The sequence below is a fragment of the Echinops telfairi genome, unplaced genomic scaffold, assembly GCF_000313985.2.
Source record: "Echinops telfairi isolate 266 unplaced genomic scaffold, ASM31398v2 ScPeMD7_23;HRSCAF=83, whole genome shotgun sequence".
Lineage (NCBI taxonomy): Eukaryota > Metazoa > Chordata > Mammalia > Afrosoricida > Tenrecidae > Echinops > Echinops telfairi.
In genome coordinates, this window is record NW_022103920.1 from 58,545,143 (window position 1) to 58,552,679 (window position 7,537).

Below are 7,537 nucleotides of genomic sequence, written 5' to 3' on the forward strand. Positions count from 1 at the left end.
GAGAAAGGAAACCATACAGTAATGCAGCCACTGCAAGGAGAAAGGAAACCATACAGTAATGCAGCCACTGCAAGGAGAAAGGAAAACCATACAGTAATGCAGCCACTTCAAGGAGAAAGGAAACCATACAGTCCATGCAGCCACTTCAAAGAGAAAGGAAACCATACAGTAATGCAGCTACTGCAAGGAGAAAGGAAACCATACATTAATGCAGCCACTGCAAGGAGAAAGGAAACCATACAGTAATGCAGCCACTGCAAGGAGAAAGGAAACCATACAGTAATGCAGCCACTTCAAGGAGAAAGGAAACCATACAGTACATGCAGCCACTGCAAGGAGAAAGGATACCGTACAGTACATGCGGCCACTGCAAAGAGAAAGGAAACCATACAGTAATGCAGCTACTGCAAGGAGAAAGGAAACCATACAGTCAATGCAGCCACTCCAAAGAGAAAAGAAACGGGTCAGAGAGTGTGGGGCAGAGCGCACCTGCCTCACACGCTCCTGGTGAAGAAGGGGGAACTGAACTCATGAAACAGCCCAGAGGCACGGTGTTTTCAGGCAGAATGAACAGTGAGAAAATATCTGATAACTGGATTTCAAAATATTCAAAGGAGCCAAGGGCAGGCAAGCATGCATGAGGGAGTTTCAAAAAGTTCGTGGTGAAATTCCATTTCCTGTTCATTCCATTTCCCGTGAACTTTTGGAAGCTCCCTTAGGACCCTGGCTCCGTTAAAAGTCTTCCACGTGAACATAAGACTATACTGGCAGACATTTGCGAAGAAGGAAACTTAGAGCAGGAACTAGTGTGGTTGGCAGCTACAGAGCCCGCCTGGCTTGCAGGGACTTCGGGTGTTTATAGAGCACAGTGGCTTCCTAGTGTTTTCTTGACTTGGCTCTTGCTCCTGGGGCTGTTGAGGTGAGCTTACAAATCCTGGCGACCCAGGTGTGCAGAGCAGAACTGCTCCACAGGGTTTTCAAGGTCATGACCTTGTGGAGACAAAGCCCAGCTCTGTTTGCTGAGGCTACTCTGGGTGGGTTCGAACTGCCAAACTTTCTGTGGTATAGTCAAGTGGTTAACTGTTTGGGCTAGGCAGAGACGCCAAACAGGAACCGCGGTTGACAGATTTAGTAGGAAAAACACAGTATCTTAACTGTGTCTAGAGCTGACTTGCTGTCAGACTGACCACTGACCACTCTGGATATAAATAATGATATAAATAAATGATATTCCAAAAAGTAGTCTATTATTTCATGAGTTAACACTGAAATAAGAACACTAGAAGACGTACACAAAACTAAGACATAAGAGTTTCAAAATATTAATGAAAAACTATGAAATAGTACCAGACAAAAAACAGCAATACTGACACGTAAGATATTTCTAGATTGCTTCTTTTTTTCCTTCTGGATTGCTTCTTGATTGATGTCCTCGATTGCAATATTCTTTGCTTTTATCCAAGTATCATCAGCTGTACAATTTATCCTTAACCATCTTTTTCACTGTAGGAGTAGGGTGCCACTCCTTTAGAGGCAGGCCAATTAGACAATAGTCATTGTGTTTGACAGAGTAAAAACAGTTAGTGACTTCTCTTCTCTGAATATATTATTTTCATCTTTGAAAAAAAAACAAATCTTCCCATTTCTGCCGAACTTACTTACAGCATTGTTCTGACAATATTTTTAGCTCTTTGAACACTTTCTGAGGTTGCACAATTCACTCACAATATCACGTGGGAATTTGGGACATAGCACAAAGCTGAAACTAGTGAAAGCGTGTCACCGACCCTCTGATTCTTTGTCACTTTTCTTCTTTATGTTATATATTTGCTTACTGAAGTAACAAACCCAAGGGAATAGAAATGTAATATTTCAGAACATACAGAGATGCGTTAGGCCACGTTGACTAGTATGTTGGACAGGGTCCTCTAGAGAAACAAAACCAGGACACTTATGATTTTATACACACACACACACAGACACACACACACAAGGATAGATATACCCCACACAAAGGAATATAACAGCTAAATAGTCCACACAGCAGTACAGAGGGCTTAGTTCAACTCACTTCCATGAAACAGTTAATACACTGGAAATCCTTCAAATCACGAGTCTGCAGGGTCCAAGGTCAAGGAAGCAGACAGCTGAGCCTTCCATAAAGCATTGTAGGCAGTCACCAACAGTCAGCCAGATAACAGGATCTGGTAGTCCCCAGCTCAAGCAATGTATACACCAGTAGCGTGGCGAAGCATGTCTCCAAAAAGCCTCAAGCTCTAGCAACATAGTCCACAGGTTGGGTGTCCCACAGGTAGTGTAGCTTGCAAATTGAGGCAGAGAACTAGCTAAGGCAGTTGCATACTGGTCTGACCACCAGAAAGCACGAGTGACAGAGGCAGGGCTCGCCGAGCCATTTATCTCTTTGCCCTCCAATCAAACCTTATTAATCCCTTATGTTCTTATTGGCCAGGTTGGCACAATAAACCTACATATCACAACTAGAGAAACAAATCCATGGGTACTCATATATGTGTAAGAAAGACCTTTATATCAAGGAGTAATTAGATATTTTAAAAAAACATCCCAGCACAATCAAAATCAAATCCATAAATCTGATATTAGCCTAAAAGTTCAATGCTTGTTCATAAATCTCTCTTCAGACTCATGAAACCACATATAGTAATGCAGAATGCAGGAAGATCACAGGCCAGTGGGTGAAAAGTCTCATGGATCCAATGGTAGTGGAAGCATCACAGGACTGGTACAGGTCTCCACCACATGGCTTGCTCAGGTCTCAGTGTGGCTCCACATGGCTTGTCAACAGGAAGGTGAAACAGAGAGAGTGTTTAGCCCACCTCCAGGGAGAAAGAGAGGAAGTTCCCAGAATTCTGATGAGAAACCAGGCCCACAAGGAAGAATCATCAGTCTGTGACCTAATTGACAGGCTAGACTCCACTCCTACAATTATTTATCAACTTGATATGAATTTATGTTAACTATCACAAGAGACAACGACTAGAATAAGGATTCCTGGAGGGTATGGTGCGGGAGGTCGGGTGGAGGGTAAGGGGGAGCTGATATCAAGGAATTCAAGTAGGAAGAGAATATTCTGAAATAGATTTTGGTAGCAACTGTACAATACTGCTTGATGTGATTGAAATATGGAATGGTATGCTGCTTGGATTAGCTCCTAATAAAATGGCTTGGGGGAAAATATAGTATTTCATTAAATATACAATTACTTTATTAAATGAATATATAAAGATTAGGAACCTAGTTCCATCTAATGTTTTATACCTATGGACGAAGTGAGCATTATTATGGGTGCTTAGAATACACTGTTGTGCAGATGAACAGTAGAGAAAACCCTGATTACAAGTGCCATTTTATTTAACCCCACGACACCAAAGCAAAACACTAAGAGCGTGCAACAGAACAACAAGGGGAGTAAAGCAAGGAAGTCCCAAGGGAATACCAAAAATAGACTTTGGGGCCAGGGTGTGGCACCCCATCCAATTTAACCAGAAAACACTCCTAAAGGTCAACAAACAGACCTTGAACTATTTACAGACTTTTTCTTTTTTTTGGTCATTGTTTTTTGTTGTTGTTGTTGTTGTTCTGTTTTCTTTTGTTGCTTGGTTTTACTCTGCCTTGTTTTTGTGCATGTTATTATCTCTATAGGTCTATCTAGATAAGATAGGCTGAATGAACAGTCTAGAGGAGAAAACAACAGACCGATGGTTCCGGGGGAAACACGGGAGAGGGAGAAGTGGGGGAAAGGAAGTGGTGTTAACCAACCCAGGGACAAGGGAACAACAAGTGATGCAAAATCAGTGGGAAGGAAGGTGTATGAGGCCTAGTAGGGATTGATCAAGGGTAATGTAACTGAGAGGAATTATTGAAACCCAAATGAAGGCTGAGCATGATAGTGGGACAAGAGAAAATTAAAAGGAAAGAAAGGAAAGAACTAGGAGGCAAAGGGCATTTATAAAGGTCCAAATACAGGCATGTACATATGTAAATGTATTTATATATGATGCTGGGGAAATAGATCTATGTGCATATATTTATAGGTTTAGTATTAAGGTAGCAGATGGACATTGGGCCTCCACTCAAGTAGTCCCTCAATGCAAGAACACTTTGTTCTATTAAACTGGCATTTCATGATGCTCACCTTCCCAACACGATCTCTGAAGACAAATGTGTGCATAAACAAATGTGTATGGTTAAGAAAGCTGATGGAGCCCGGCTATCAAAAGATAGTGTCTGGGGTGTTAAACAAGAACCCATCTAACTGAGAAGCAACAAAGCCCACATGGAAGAAGCAAACCAGCCTGTGTGATCACGAAGTGTAGAAGGGATCAGGGATCAGGTACCAAAGAACAAAATATCATATCATTGTGAGTAAGAGGGAGTGCAGCTTGGGGAACCAAAACCCATCTGTAGGCAACTTGACATCGCCTTACAGAAAGGTTGCCGGCAGGAGAGGAGCCAGGCGGGGTGGAGTGTAGCAACGATGAAACATACAACTTTAGTCCTTAAATGTTTTCTCCCTCCGCCCCACTCCCCTATAATGATCCCATTTCTACTTTACAAATCTGGCTAGACCAGAAGATGTAAACTGGTACAGATAGGAACTGGAAGCCCAGGGAATCCAGGACAGATGATCCCTTTGGGACCAGTGGTGAGAGTGGCAATATCGGGAGGGTGGAGGGAGACTAGGGTAGAAAGGGGGAACTGATTACAAGGATCTATATGTAACTCCCTTCTTGGGGGATGGAAACCAGAAAAGTGGGTGAAGGGAGACGTTGGAGAGTGTAAGATATGACAAAATAATAATAATTTATAAATTATCAAGGGTTCATGAGGGAGTGGGGTACGGGGAGGGACGGGAAAATATGAGGAGCTGATACCAAGGGCTCAAGTAGAAAGCAAATGTTTTAGAATGATGAGGGCAACAAATGTACAAATGTGCTTGACACAATGGATATATATATGGACTATGATAAGAGTTGTAAAAGCCCCCAATAAAATGATTTTTTTTAAAGTAGGAGAACAGAACAAACGGAAACAATGAATGCTTACAATAAAAAGATTATCTTTTCCTCAAAAAAATAAATAAATAAGTGCCATTTTAACAACTGGTTCGGTGACCTCAAGAAAAAATTAGATATCGGACTTCCAGGAAGATGGTGACGGAGTGACACATACCAGAGGGACTCCGCAGAATTCAGACCAGGAGATTTGCTAAGAGGGAAATTCAATGCTGCTGCAATGCACGAAGAGCATCATAAAGATAAGTAGGCACAGACTCATGGGGTTTTGACGGGCTGGGGGCTTTGGGCTTATCACAGTGGAAGCCGGCTGGGGCTTGACCTTGGTCATGCCACTGTCTCTGCCGGAGCCAGGACCATTTGGAGCCCATAAGGAGGCTTGGTCTCAACACAGCCACAGTTTGCCGCCGCCACCTCGGGGCAGGGACTGAACCCTTGCAGCTTCACGGACAGGGATTGGGGTTCAGCTACATTGTTGCTTTGTTTCCCTCTCTTCACTATATCCCTGAGCAATTCTCAGGGGGTTCATTTTTTAATTTGTTTCCTCCTCTGTCTCTTTCCTGTCTCTCACACTCCACTGTTGACCTACAGACCACTTCCCTTAGCCTAGGGCATTTACGCCTGCACCACACCCAGCTAGGTGAGCTCCACCCTGTACAGTTAGCCCAAAGTTGGGGAAAGCCCTGCTGACCTCCACCAGGGGATACTCTGCCCAACTTCTTACCGGGGAATTCCTGCCTTTGTGCCTGGGGCCCTAAGGCAGTTCTGCCAACACTTGTCACCATTCCAAGCTGCTGCAGAAACCTCTGCCCAACCTCTGCAACACCAAAGCAGACAACCCACCCGCCTTCTGGGGCACTCCCCTGAGAGGGAAGCCACAGGAGGATAGAATGGTAGGCTAATTCCATAATGAAATTAGCTGTAGGCAGTTAGAAGAAGCACTCCTACAAGTCTCCCAGAGAGAGCCAGTGCTCTTCAACTCCCTGGAGAATGGCACCTGGCTCCTCTAAAACAACGCAATGCAAACAGCCATCAGCCCCAGCGACCTGAATGAAAAAACAGGAGAAACAAAAGGTAATGGCAGAAGATGTCCCAAACATAACGACATACATAGAAGAAGCAGACATTGAGCTGCCACAGAAAGAAATTTTCAGAATGCTTCATGGAGTCATACAGGATATAAGGGAAACAATACTGAAAAAGGATTAAATGATAGAGGAGATAAAGGCCATACACCAAAGGGAAATACAGGAGCTTAGCAGACACAGGGGCCTCAAATACACCAGTAGCAGACACAGGGGCCTCAACAATCGACTGGAGGAAGCAGAGAACCGCATCAGTGACTTGGAGGCCAGCCAAGCAGACTTCAACAAACACGAACAAAAATCTAATAAGATCATCAGAGAAGCTGAAGAAAACTTAAGAGCTATGTCTGATGCTATGCATGGGACATTAGAATCATTGGCTTACCAGAGGAGGACACAACAAAGAAGTCATCTGCAACAACAGTGAGAGAAATATGGGAGGAAAACTTCCCCAGCTTAATGAATGAAAAACAGGCAACCATTCAGGAGGCTGAAAGAACACCAGCTAGAATGAATCCCAAGAAGAAGTCACCAAGGCACATAAGAGCTAAACTATGCAACTTTGAGGAAAAGGAGAAAATCATGAGAGCAGCTAGGGAAAATCAAGCAATCATATATAAAGGTTCCAAAATAAGAATATTCTTAGACCTATCAGGAGAAACTATGAAGAAGAGGAGAGAGTGGAGTAACATATTCCAAAAATTAAAGGAAAACAATGCAAACCTAAGAATACTCTACCCAGCCAAATTATAGATCAAGATAGATGGAGAAGTAAGAGTCTTCCCAGACAAGGAAAATCTCAAATAATACGTTAGAAGAAGCCCAGCCCTACAAAAGATCCTTGCCGACCCAGTATGAGCAGAACAACACTCACCAAGCATAAATAAGAGACCACCACATAGAACAACCGCACCCAGAGGGCAACAAAGAGAAAACAGACCCCAAGATAGCACTGGCTTTAAGGATGGAAAGAAGTCAAGAATCACACACACACACACACACACACACACACACACACACACAACACACTAATGAGAAAGGAAAGTAGGAAAACATCAAACAAAAAAGGTATAAAATGACACTACAGAGTCCGCAGATGGAGATAATAACCCTGAATATCAATGGCCTGAACTCAGGCATTGAAAGACTGAAACTAGCAGACTGACTTAGAAAACACAACCGATCAATCTGCTGTTTACAGGAGACACATCTCAAGGCTCCAAACAAAAATAGGCTGAGAATCAAAGGCTGGAGAAAGTCATACCAAGCAAAAAGCAATTCAAAGAGAGCAGGTGTTGCAATCCTAATCTCAGATAAAATTGACCTCAAAGTGCAAACCATAAAAAGAGATAAGGAGGGACACTATATAATGCTCAAGGGAATGGTAGACAAAGAACC

The 7,537-nt window shown here is 43.1% G+C and overlaps 1 protein-coding gene across 1 annotated transcript in view; it reads right to left on the bottom strand.

Annotated features, from left to right (window-relative positions):
- LOC101650950 (protein lifeguard 2) overlaps positions 1-7,537 on the bottom strand; it is a 39,188-nt gene that overhangs the window by 5,575 nt on the left and 26,076 nt on the right. The gene's annotated exons all lie outside the window — the stretch shown is intronic.